This window comes from Anser anser (genome assembly GCF_964211835.1).
Source record: "Anser anser genome assembly, chromosome: 4".
NCBI classification, from domain to species: Eukaryota; Metazoa; Chordata; class Aves; order Anseriformes; family Anatidae; genus Anser; species Anser anser.
In genome coordinates this window covers 31,854,049-31,867,816 of record NC_139724.1, presented here as the reverse complement: position 1 = coordinate 31,867,816, position 13,768 = coordinate 31,854,049, and the positions used below count along the sequence as shown (strand labels likewise).

General features: G+C 34.8%; 1 protein-coding gene across 8 annotated transcripts in view; it reads left to right on the top strand.

The window, feature by feature from the left end:
* The window catches only part of LOC310898849 (uncharacterized protein), a 283,775-nt gene that overhangs the window by 80,576 nt on the left and 189,431 nt on the right, over window positions 1–13,768 (top strand). For 5 of the 8 annotated variants that reach the window (XR_014583787.1, XR_014583788.1, XR_014583789.1 and 2 more), the window contains one exon: window positions 1,020–1,192. The exons of 2 other annotated variants lie outside the window; for them this stretch is intronic. The gene's annotated coding sequence lies outside the window, so the exon portion shown is untranslated. Of the gene's footprint in view, window positions 1–1,019; window positions 1,193–3,605; window positions 6,012–13,768 lie in introns of those variants that run through there. One more of the 8 variants, XR_014583792.1, reaches the window with a different exon arrangement.

The window sequence follows — 13,768 nt, the reverse complement described above, 5'->3', positions numbered from 1 at the left end:
AAAACATCTGCTTAACAGATGCGGCTTTAATCTAATGTAAAATTACATTTTAATATAACATAATTTACTGTCATGAAGTAAATATCAATAGTAAATAGAAAGCAGTTTCAAACACATTCAGAAATGGCTGAAAAATCTTTCTCCATAATGCTTTTCTATAGAAAGTTGGTCTTTTAGCTGAACTAAATAGATTTTTATTTTTTTAAGTGACTATTTCCCATTTGAAAACTTTTGACTTCTCAAGAAAACAAACAAACAAAACCAACGTATACAGAAATTTCTGTACTTCAGCTGGTCAGTAAACCAACTGACAAATAAACTGCTGTATTTTAGGGTCACTGCAAGAATACTTATCAGCAAAATGCATATCTGTATTACGGTACTGGCAGCTGAAACAGCAGTCCCTAAACTCATTTGAGAACAAAAGTAATCATTCTATATATTTGTGCCAGGTAATACTAAGGACTAAATTTTTAACTGAAAAAAGCTTATTTCATATTTCAAATTAATTCATTCAAAAATACCCACATCTCATTCATGCTGTTCTTAAATTTAAAAAGCACTGTAGAATGGAATGTGTTCAAAGCATTAGGTTCACATCTGAAAGATCTTGCTACTGATAAGAGATGCTGAAGTTATACATGTTTTTTAAAATTTTTGAAATTGCATTTAAAATTTGTCCACCAAAGTGTGAAACACTATTTACATGAGAAAATAATTCCTTCTTGTGCAGTTTATATTTATATAGGTAGCTCTGTTCCTATTCCACGTTTTATTCTTAAAAAATATGGTAATAGCTTGAATCAAAACTTTAAACATAAAAGTACTCTCTGCGGTGATTTTTTTCCCTCATTCATATTTGTTCTGCTCAGAAGGAATTATAACTGAATGTGAGAGGGAAAATATTGAAGGTCTTATCAAGTTTCAGGTCCTGTGAGCCCATATTAGTAAAGGTCATCTATATATTATTTCTGGAGGTATCCATAAATTCTTAACAAATAAAACACTTTACACTGCAGGTGCCTATGCTAAAGGGTAGTTCCAGTGTTTCACTTCTGGAAATAACTTTAAACTTGTAACTCAAAGGAGACGAACATGAGGTACAAGCAGTTACACGTTGGGAAGGAGAGCAAAGCCTGGAACTGTTTTATCGACTACTTCCCACTTCAATTGCACCTGATGCCTCTATCTGGTGAGTAACCACATGGCTAATGGGAACATTATCTTCTGAAAAGTACCCAGAAACAGAAATATAACCTTGATATTTCTGGTCACAACTCAGTGAGGAGGAAGAATGTTGCAAATTGGAAAATATGGCAGATATTGGAAGTATCTGACCAGGAATATTATTCAAGCATAACATTTTTGCCGTTGCAAAAAATATCAATTCCGATTTCACTATAGCTAATGAAACCAGATTTTTCCTTCTATTAAAGCCAGTGGCAACTTCCTGAAAACTGAAAGCACGCTAAAACAAAATTAATCTTTAAAATGAAATTACTTGCAGATAAAATAAAGCAAGAGGGTTGTTGATGGTTAAGCACAAAAGAGAGAATGATGTTAAAGCTGAGGGAAAGGAGCAGGAAATTAGAATAGGATCCCTGGATCTGTAAAATTGAAGTAGAATATTTGCTTCCAGTTTTACAATTTTACACAACAATGTACAAGAGACATTGTTATGGATTACTTTTTTTTTTTTTTTTTTTCATCACATCACTTCTTATACAATTTATTGCATTTGGAAAGAAAAGAATTCTTCCAGTTTAAAAAAAAAAAAAAAAAAGCAGGGTTTGGGGTAGGGTGTTACTAGAGTTCTAGTATGAGCTAAATACGATTTCCCTTTCCCTTTAATTTGGAAGATTAAAGCTTATTTATTTATTTATGTATTACTTTTTGCCAGACCCATGCAAGGGTATATGTGAAATAGGCTTGCAAAGCCTAAAATGTAGGTCTCCAAAGTACTTGTTTAGTTCCTGTCTAACTTTAGATGCACCAAAATGTCACATTCTCTGAAGTTATTAAGACTTAATATCTCTGGGTGCCTCACAGAAGCTGGTAAGTTTGTGAACACTTAACTTGATACTGTAACAGGAAACTTCACTGAGGCTTTATATTCAGGCATTTTGTTAAATTGAATTTATGCCTGTTTTAAGGCCTTCTTACCTTGTTAAAGAGCAAATGAAAATCAGACTTAAAGGCTTTACTGTTCTGAGCTATCAATAACTTGAAACTTTTTTTTTTTTTTAACTTCTCCACAAAGGGGATGAAAATATTTTGCATAATATAAAAGATTAAATTCTGACATATGAATTCCTTAGTATGCTGAGGGGTATTTCAAAATAGATCTCAGCAAAAATAAATTATTCCTACTGATACAACTCAGTTCATCTGATTTCCTTTTAGTTAGGAGGTGTTTTTGAGGACTTAGTGTTCCTGTGGCTCATAACATAAACATGGCAGAATGGGAACAGAAAAAAGAGTTCTATTAGCCAATGCAGTGTGGAGGTCAGATTTATTCTAGGTTATTTAGATACTACAGCAGAATGACATTAATAACCTAGCTTATTCAGAACATGTCTTGTGCTCCACTTTGGTTCTGAACCTTAGCCAAGACAGGGAGTGCAATGAGTAAGGTGAGGTTGTTCACTCAGCTGCAATCTGGCTGTATGATCAAGAGGTGACCTTTTAGTTTTCATTCACCAGCCACCCTTTCAGAAATGTCCAATAATACTTAAAAGCAAGTAGATGGAAGATCCCAGTGCTTGCTGAAAATAAAAGAAAAGCAAATCCAGCTATATTGGCCTCCTTATAATAATTAGAAAAGTTAATTCTGCTTGAAGTTTGAAAAATTCAGAAGGCCTGTGCTGAGGGTCATTTGAAACCCAGAAACATGAAGAATCATGATGGCACTTTTTGAAAAGTAGTCTCATAAATGAAAACAGAAAATGAGTGAAGTTTTACTTTGTTTTTCTCCCCTCTCTCCTGTGAATTACTTTCCCTTTCTGGCATTCTGAGAGCATAATCGTTTTTCTTTAGCAATAAGTTAGTTATAAATCTTGGAACCCAAATTATTCTAGTTACTTTGCATTATCACAGTTTGAAGTTTCAGTGGAATGTGTTAGAACATTGCTAATATGGAAACATCTATAGAGAATCAGAGACTGTCTGGTTTTTTGACGCTAACTAGGTGGGGTTTATTTACATTTTGAATTATTTTAGAGGGTATTAAATGCCATATTTAAATATGTCATTCTACAGAGGACATGTGGTTATCTTCTGTGCTATTTTCCATTGGCTTGAAAAGAGAACCTACATAAACATCATTTAGTTAGTTTATAAATACATGTGTAAGATTGTTGATTTGTACTCTTTGTTGTTCTAGTTATTGAAACATATATTTCACTTATGCTTAGGGCTGACTGATGATTAACAAATGTACCTCATAGCAGTTGTCAAGATTTGTAAGTTCTTCATTCTGAATTGTCCCAAAGAGCAAACATAGAGAACGCTTCCGAGGCTTTGTTGTACATAGTTCAGAGTGTTGCCCTGTGGTATGGAAGAATACATTTCAAGTCTCTGATCTGCAGTAATGTTTTTCATCCTAGGTTTCTTCAGGTAGTCCATGTGAATGTTGGATTTGAACCTTATCTCCATTTCAGGCACAGGGTTGAGTCATCAGTTATAAAGAGTGTGTTATGAAAGAAGTTTCAGATTGTCTTATGAAGTTTTGTTGTGGTTTAACCCGGCTGGCAGCTAAACACCACACAGCCGTTCGCTCACCCTCCCCCCTCCCTCTCTGGGATGGGGGAGAGAAACGGGAAAGTGAAGCCGGTGAGTTGAGATAAAGACAGTTTATTAAGACAGGAATATAATAATAATAACAATAATAATAATAGTGATAATGATAATAGTATTAATAATAATAATGTGTAAGAAAACAAGTGATGCACAATGCAATTGCTCACCACCCGCTGACCGATGTCCAGCCTATCCCCGAGCAGCCGGCCCCCCCACCCCGGCCAGCCACCCCTATATATTGTTTAGCATGACGTCAGATGGTATGGAATACCCCTCTGGCCAGTTTGGGTCAGCTGTCCTGGGTCTGTCCCCTCCCAGCTCCTGCTGCACCCCCAGCCTGCTCGCTGGCAGGACAGAGCGAGAAGCCGAAAAGTCCTTGGCCTGGTGTAAACACTGCTCTGCAACAATTAAAACATCAGCATGTTATCAGCGCTCTTCTCATCCTAATCCAAAACATAGCACCCTACCAGCTACTATGAGGAAAAATTAACTCTGTCCTAACTGGAACCGGGACAAGTTTTTATACATTACCTGAACTTTCATCCTTAGAACTTATCTGATTAATCAACAAAAGATTAGAGAGATCAACGTTAAAGTTACTTTGCTATCTAGAGAAGAAAACAGAATTGTTAGCAAAACACAAAACTAACAACCATGGTACCAGCCATGGTACTGATGGCCTACAGAACTAAAGAGGGACTTGTGCTTCTAGATGTAGCCCTTCAATTCTGTTAGACTTGACAAGGAGCAAGGGATTTGATCCTTATAGAAAAACAAAACCCATTGTAAAATATTGGAATGCTATTACATTCAAGGCAACTACAGTAATCATTTATGTTTTTTCTCTACCACACAGTGTTTCACCTACTTTATTTCAGTAGCAGTTAACCATAGCCTCTTAGTATTTTGAAATGAAACAAACAAAACCTACTAGGTTTGATTACAACCCTATTAGTGTATTAGTTATGAATACAACATAGTTTTCTAATTGGACTAGAAAAATGGAACTACATCTTTAGAAGTTCTAGAAGATGAACTGTAGATGTGCTTATAAAGTAGGGGAAGACCAAGAAAGAGGAGAGCTAAAAGATTCCCAAAGCTCATATGGGTTCTAACTTTCAATATGTATTTATGGATACTTTAAGTTTCTTTTTATATTCATATGCTATCAGGTATGCTACAAAGAAAAAAGTAGAGTGGCAACTTCCTTTAAAAAATATTTTTTCATTTCCTTAAAAGCGAGACCTATTGTGTTGCCAACCTCATTATTTTCTATTGTGAAATTGCTTCTGTGATATATAAGAAACAAAAGAAACATTTTACAGCCAAGGAAACCTCACTTTTTCTTTTATGGCATGGTGCTATTGCATTGAGAATAATTTATGTGGGCCTTTTGGACTTTCATGAAAATTTAATAGCTGTGCTGCTGCATATGCATGGAATGTCTCTATCATTCTAGGCTAATCTAAATTGGAAGTCTACACTTAACAGGCGTATTGATAAGCAAAAACTGAATCAGTTTTAATATGAAAAAATATCACAACAGTCTGCAATTAGCTATTTCTGCTAAACCAATTAATAGTATTGGTATTTTATCATATTTAAAAAAATACACAATTCTGTTGTGTGTGATAATAAAGGAGATAAAACCAGTGGTTATTCACATAACTTCTAAACTTGACAGGGCATTCTCAAATAATATTTTCAACAGGTTTTTATTTTGTGAGTTCATCTATGTAGTGCTTGCAGTAAGTGTGTAAATTTATAGCCTTACTACTAGCGGAACATTGTCTTCCAGAGCGTACAACTTCATGCATTGTATTGAAGAAAAAAAAAAGACAAATTATGTTGAAACTAGTGTACGCTGCTAACTGTGCCAATATATGGTCCTGATTGTAACTGACATCAACAAGGCAAGACCCTGGGCTGGGGACACTAGCCCGTTCCCATTTGCAATGATGGCATGCCATCCCTCATGAAGACATGTTAGCATCTGTACATCCTAGAATGCAGCTTGATCACAACTCTTGGTTTTACTCCAGGGCTTCCTACTATGTATCTCACAGTTACTATAACAATAGAAAATAACAAAGGAAAGAACTGAGAATATGTTAATGGGAAGGTTGAAGAATACATGGGTTCAAAATCATAAAATAGATATCACGAGTTCCTCCAGATCCTTCAGGTATTGCTTATGTTCCTGTTCTGTAGTTGCTATATCAATGTGAGGGAAAAATATTAATAGGGCAGATGATATCTTAACAGCTTTCTTTTCCATTGAAGACTATAGAGCACTGACTGTGTCATTTCAAAGAACAGAGAAGATTTTGATCTTGATGGCTGAATTTGGAACATTCACCAAGTGTTTTTTTTTTAATGGAAAAAAATGGTTAGTTGTGAGTTACCTGTTTAATTTCATCTACTTAATCTGTAGCAAAATGTTGTACTTTAACTCAGGTGACCTCTGTGACCGTTGAAATATATATATATTTCTAAAAATTGTAAAGCAGCTATAATTTGATTAATTGTTTTGAAGGAATTAATGAGGAAGTTAGATATCCGCATTCAGCACCTGTTTTTACTGAGTTGTCCTGTCATCTTTGCTTAAACTGGATTTCCACTCATTCTCTCTAAAAGAAATGGCTGCTGCATCAGTGGTACAATCTACATGTGTAAGCATTATGGTAAAGCAAGGAGTACCTGGCAATGTCAGTGGGTTCTGAAGTCCTATTCATATTGAGTGAAATCTTTGAGAAAAAGGTGAAGGGTATTCTGTTTGTTAATCGATGTATACTTAGTGCATGCCCATAGGCACAGCTGCAGCAGGTCAAAAGGATTTAATCTATGTGTGGATTGTCCCCCTGTACTCAGCTCTGGTGTGGCCGCACCTCGAGTACTGTTTTCAGTTTTGGGCCCCTTGCTACAAGAAGGACATGGAGGTGCTTGAGAGGGTCCAGAGAAGGGCAACGAAGCTGGTGAGGGGTCTGGAGAACAAGTCTTATGAGGAGAGGCTGAGGGAGCTGCAATTGTTCAGCCTGGAAAAGAGAAGGTGCAGGGGCAACCTTATCTCACTCTACAGGTACCCTAAAGGAGGCTGTAGCGAGGTGGGGGTTGGTCTATTCTCCCATGTGTCTGGTGACAGGACGAGGGGGAAGGGGCTAAAGTTGTGCCAGGGGAGGTTTAGGTTGGATATTAGGAAGAACTTCTTTACTGAAAGGGTTGTTAGGCATTGGAATGGGCTGCCCAGGGAACTGGTTGAGTCACCATCCCTGGAGGTCTTTAAAAGACATTTAGATGTAGCCCTTAGTGATATGGTTTAGTGGAGGACTTGTTAGTGTTAAGTCAGAGGTTGGACTCGGTGATCTTGGAGGTGTCTTCCAACCTAGATGATTCTGTGATTCTGTGAATTGCGTTTGCTGTGAGAAATGATCCTTCCATGTGTGATAATATTTTATTCCCTAACTAGTTGTGCTATAGGGTCTGAAAAGAAAGTCATCTCTTCCTAAAGAAAAAGACAACTCGTAAATTAAACAGATTTGTGATCTTAATTGGTTTCATCTAAGAATTAGTCTAGATTTAGTTCCAATCTATGTTTAGCCTAAATCTAAACTAAAAAAAAAAAAAAACCAACAACAAAAATCCAAACACATTTTGATTCTGCATTGACCAAAATGTCCCCATTTTTTCAGAACTATGCAATAATTACTTTTTTTTTTTCTTTTTTACACTTCAGGTGACATTTCCCCCCCTAATTTCTTATTAAAAATGTAAGGACTTTCTCATCCTTTCTAATTAGCACAATGGTTTATGCTTAAATTGTGTTAATCAGGAACATCGTTTTAGTCACAGACTCAATAAGTATATAGACCAAAACGTTCTTCTCCTACTACTGCTCTTTTCCCTCTGTATATTAAAAGCACAGTAACAGTGGAATATAAAGGAAACATAATACTTATTGTCAGTTAGATACCTGTCATATAACACTAAATTGAGTTTTAAAGGAGGAAAATAATATGTGAGAAGTTTTGCTGACAAAACCTAACCTTTTCACCTTCATTTTTGAAATTTCTTCCCATTTTGAAACTTAATAGTTTTTACAAAAAAAAAAAAGACAAATTGCTGCTGTAGAAAGAAAAGTGTGACCTTCTAATGAAGAGTGCATATGAACAAAAAGAAATCAGTAGAAATTTAAGATGTTCTAGCATATATTTCCTTGTATTCCTCATACCATTCACCGCTTAACCTTTTTCTGCTTTGATTTTGAGCAATAACTTTTACAAATTAAAATACCCAGTCTAACTATTTCTGCTTCAAGTCAGTGTGCTAAAAAACTATTAGTAGAAAAGGGCAATGATGCATAAAAGGTTTGAATTGGAAATGCAATGGGAATTTTTTTTTTTTTATAGATACAGAACAGCTACAAAATATGGATAAGATTTTGTTTGCTATTAAATACGACATCAGTGAGTGCTTCAGAGTAGAAAGCTTCAGTGTCATTCATTTCAATATTGACGACATGGAAGTGCTGTAAGAGCTCTCTCCCAGAGACCAAGGGTTTCAGACCTATTGTATCTATTCTATAGTTCCTGAGAAATCAGTCTCCTGTAATGTTGTGATTCTTAGTAGTATCCATTTTTAAAATAACATTGTATAGATCTCTTAACATATCCATCATATTTAACATGGGGAAATGGGAGGAGGGATAAAACTACTAGCTTATAACAACTTCAGAAAAAATTTTGAATGCTTAAGGTAGTGACTTTTCGACTGCTTTCAGAGAAATGCAAATAATTTCATGAAAAGCAGATGAATATTTTTACCATAGCTCTGTAACATGAAACAACAGGTCATTTACACCTAAAAAGCCCAGAAGATGAGAATAAGACAAGCAGTTTTTAAGCAGAGAGATCAAATGTGTGCTGCTTTATTGACAAGTATGCATAATACAGAAAACCTTCTAAGGGAGAGTGATATCGTGGTGAAGACCCTAATAGTTTTAATGCATTTTCTTGCACGTCTCCTTTTTTTAAGTTGATAGCTCTTCGGATTTGAAGTTTTGATATGTCTTTTGTTTGAGGTACTGAAGATTTGTTAATGAGTTGGAAATAATATAAAATCACACTAAAAATATAGAGAAGGCATCCAGATTAAAAAACCAACTGAACAAAATAAATAAAACAAAAATAAACCATATATGTGGTTTATGGATGATATAGGTATATCATATAATGTAAAGGTTATGTGTTGGTTAGCTATACATGCTCATAATATTGTTGCAAAAGTATTCTTTAGGTTTTTTTTTTTTTTAAATCAAGGTAATTTAAAACTTTTAATATCTACTCCATTAACTCACTTCTGCTTCTAAGTTATTTATATAAATTGCAATATTTAAATGTAGTTAGCACATGCCTTTGGTTACATTCTATCTCTGTGCTGTAATGCATATTGCTATTGCTGTTATTAATAACTATTACCAATAAATTCCTGTAAGCAATGCTGTTGAGGCAGGATAAGGAAAGGACTCTGAAGTTTGTTGCCCTATATAGTTTAATTTTTGATTGTGCAGGTAGACAAGTAATTGTAAAGCAAGATGATAAAGGCATTCTGCCCCCTTCCTGTTTCCTGGTGTTCTCTGGACAAAGTCAGGGTAAAGAGAAGCCACAGGGTAACTCACTGTCAGATTATGAGTGGCAGAATTTCCTGATTCACATGAGGAAAATTTAAAATGTGGAGCACAAATATATTTATTTATGTTCTGGGACTACAGTCTGCAGTACAACTTCTTCCATTAGCAGCAGCAGCAACAAAGTACCAGTTAAAGGCACAGAGCCATGTTTTATTTGTCTATTCCAATGGTGAGGGTATTTTATTACTTTACCACTGTGTCATATAGGCAGTGAATATTAACAGTATTGCTCATAGTTACAAAGATGAAGAAGTTCATACTTTTCATTCACATAACCCCATTTTCAGAGTCAGATCTCTCTTTGGACTCAGGCTGCTGTTGAACTTGAGAAGCAATCTAGCATGCTTGTGAATGCCAGGGATGTAATAGTCTATAGCTGTCAGGTCATTAATTGAGTGCAATAAATAATCTTTTATTCATGTAGTTCAGTTAATGACTCCTGCATTGACAGTAAAATCACATAATCTCGGTAAATTTTTGAATAGATAATCTGTAAGAAAGTGACAAGAGTGTCAGTTAAAAAGGGAAAATACAAAGCACCCGTTTGTGGAACACCGCTCTTTGTATTTTCTCATACTCTTGTTTTAAGACTTTGTGCAACCAGGTTGAGCAGTTAGTGTGTCACAGAAGATGAGCTAAATGCTCTAGGATATAGCTGCTAAATAACAGCACTCTTCCCTTTTCCTCATCAGATGGATTAGCCGTTCCAAAATGCAAATAAACTTTGGCAGATCAAGAAACTGCTACATGCATCTTTGTTTAAGACTGACTGTGGAAAAGTCAGAAACAAGTTTTGTGAGTCTGGTGGCAGAATTTTTGTTAATCATGAAGATTTATTAAATATGTTTCCTGATACAGGATATACAGTCTGGTAATCCTAAGGCAGCAAACTGGCTGTGGCGCTATGATCTTGCTGCTGATGTGCACTATATATAGATGACTTAAAATAATCTTCCCCTTCATGTTCTTATATGTGCTTCACAGAGATGGAGTCAGACGCATTTGCCTTTGCCTGCTATATTATTCACTTTGTTAGGCGTCTAACCGGAGTTAATGGTGTAATCATTACAAAGTAAAAATGGAAAAAATATTCAAAGTACAAACAATATAAATACACCACCTAATGAATATCATTCAAGCTGAATTGGATTAAATCACACTTCTGATTATTCTCATTGAACATGACTGTAAATGACACTAAGCTGTCTTCCTTCACATTAATATTTTGGCCCTGTGTAGAGCATCAGGCTATGAGGGTCTTGCTTTCTGAATGTCTGTTTCCACCCACAGTTGGAAAATAATTTTAGTTTCTTCAGGACTTAAAAACCAGTTAACATATATATATATATTTAACCTTTCAAATGGGCACATTCCTCCTTGTGTTATAGAACTATGTAGGAAGAGAAAGGAAGGAAATGGGAAATGTTAGAACCTATGGATTTTCTGTGACAGCTAAGAGCTCGTCTTCATGCAGCAGATTCAGCATTTTTTTTTCTATTATGATGAGATATCAAGTAGGTGCTCTAGTGAGCACCAACAGTTTTATCACCTGCTGCAGAATAAGTTGATAGTTTCTCTGGATCAAGCCAGTAAACTAGTGGCAATTAAATATTGGTAGTTATTATTGGGAAGTCAAAATACTTATTTCAGGTGATTGTCATGTATTAAATATGATGCTCCTCAAAAATGCGAGGAAAATGCTGTATTTTTTTTTTTTTTGGCTCCTGTAGAGATTATGCTGCAATTCCATTTTTTCATACTTTAAACATTGTGTCCTGTGATGATGATTGGTGAGTGATCTCCTTGTCCTTATCTCAACCCTTGAGCCCCTTCCATCTTTTTTTCTCCCTCATTTTCTTTGAGGATAGGAAGTTAAAGAGTGGTTGTGGTGGAGTTCAGCTGCCCAGTTGGGTAAAACAGTCACAGAAATGTGGCTTATGAGTTCTGACTGCTATGCTCAACTCTGGGATGAATGCCAAAGTTTATACGAACCCACATGTAATTCTATTTACACCTCAAGATGTTTAAAAATAAAAAATCCCCTTGTTGTTACTAAGAATTGAGGTTTCTCCATAGTGTTCTGAAGACTAATAAATCACTGTTTTTAAGGTATTCCAAAGATGGATGTTGTTATTGAAAGTTAATGTTCTTACCATTTAACCCTTCACAGGTACTATTGTGAAGTCAGGAAGTCTTTATTTATTTGTTTGTTTTTTATTAAATTGTTGAGAGTACAGTATGCATCTCAGTAATAAGTCTTGCTGTACTACTTTGTCATTTTGCAGCCCAGTGAAATAATTAAATTGAGAGTTTAGGAAAATGTTTAATACTGAGTGACTATATTCCTAGATAATAAGTTTCTTATAGCAGCAAAGACTACTAATTACACAGAAATCACCCCCAAATTGATGCTTTTAGAACTGAATATTACAATATATCTCTAATTTATCATTACAATAACAATATATTTCAAAAAATGTCCTGAAGCATTTACAAACAAAGTTGGTCTCTCCTCCTCTTCCAGTTTAAATACTCTGATTTAGCTTCTGGTAGATACTTTCCGTACTATTACTACCAACAATAATGTCTCAAGTCTAAGAGGAAAAACTATCTTCAACCTATAAGTTGAAAATTAAATAAGATATTTAGCATATCGTAAACAAAAATCAACTTTTAGAGGATTTGGGAACAAGTTCTTTCTAGCCTTGCTTCTATTTCAAAATATTGCAAAGTCAAGAGAAACCAAACATGTATTTACATGTGATTCTCATGACTTTTCTAGTTTCTCTTTAATTTAGCTGGAATTTTCAGGTGGGAGGGAAAATTAACGTTCATTCCTTATTCTGTGTATGTAGCCTATGTAATCCCATGTTATTACTGCTTGACAAGTTACCCTGATGGGCATGTTACACAGACTTTTTCCATGTTTTTGAACAGTTGTTTAGGTGTTTTGTTTCTTTTTTTTTTTTTCGATTGTTTATTTTACTTTCTTATTTCACTCTATGGAGGGGGAACAAAAAAGAATTTGGGGGGGTGAGTTGTTCTACCATGTTCAAAAGAGCATTGGAAAATCCTGTAGAAGAGAGAAGGGTAGATAGTTCAGGAGGCCTCGTCCAATTAGCAGCAGGAAAATATTCAGTGTTCTGGATATGTGTTTCAGAAGGCCCTTTGAAATACAGAAAAAAATATTTAATTTCAGGAAATGCTCTTCTTTCTTCTTAATGGCCACCCCTTAAAATTTAAAAGCCTATAAAATCTGCCATTAGGTGGAAAATTTAGAAAATAGAGTAGCATTGTACTTCTAAATACTGCACTTGTAATTAGATATTGGGTGGCCTAGCTACTACTGTTTATTGAATTCTTTGTTCTTCATCTACTCAAGTGCTTAAAAGATAACAGAAAATGTCACTGCTTTCCCTGAAGAGAATTGGAAAATCTAATTTGTCTTACAATCTTGCAGTGAAGCTAAAGAGAATAAATTAGGAAGTATATTTTTCTACATTTCATGGACTACTACATGGACTCCAGCTGCCTGCAAAAGCAGCTATCAGTGATGGCAGCATATTAAAATGAGCACTGCATGTGCAAAATTGTATGGAATGTTAAACTGGACTTCAAATATACTGTTGAGACAGCTGATTTGAAAAATTAACCAATTATAATTGTATCTTTATCGCAGATATTTCATATATATTGAAAGTTCTTTCTCATTATTGAAACAATCCCACCTCCCCCCCCCAAAAAAAAAAGAAAATCCCACAACAACCACCAGAAATTGAGTATATTTCTTCCAGTATAACATTTTTCTGAGTATTTATACCTATTCAAATTAGCAATCATATGATTTACATATGATGCCTTCTTAATGAGAGATACATAAAGTTTTTCATGTTATATAGCAAAGTTTAATGTCTGAAATGCAGCCATTTCCAGGAAGGAAACATAACCATAATTTGTCAGTAACAATGTAAATACAATACTACCTTATGTAGTGAAAAGTAAAAATAATTGAACTATTAAAGAAAATTTAGAAAACCCTAGGAGAAAAGCAGTTTTGATTTTCAGATCAAAAGATCTAGAGAAAAAGACCTTAAAGAAAAAAAAGAAAATATCATTGAATCTTCTTTAATTTATCTATTCATTTGTCTGAGGATAAAAAAGCAAGCAAACAGACCACAACAAAAATTAGATTTGTGGAAGATAGAAGGCCTCCCACCAAAGCCATAGAAGTTATACTAAAAATTCAAAGTAATCTTTGTAGAGTAAAAGTAAAATTGACTGAAA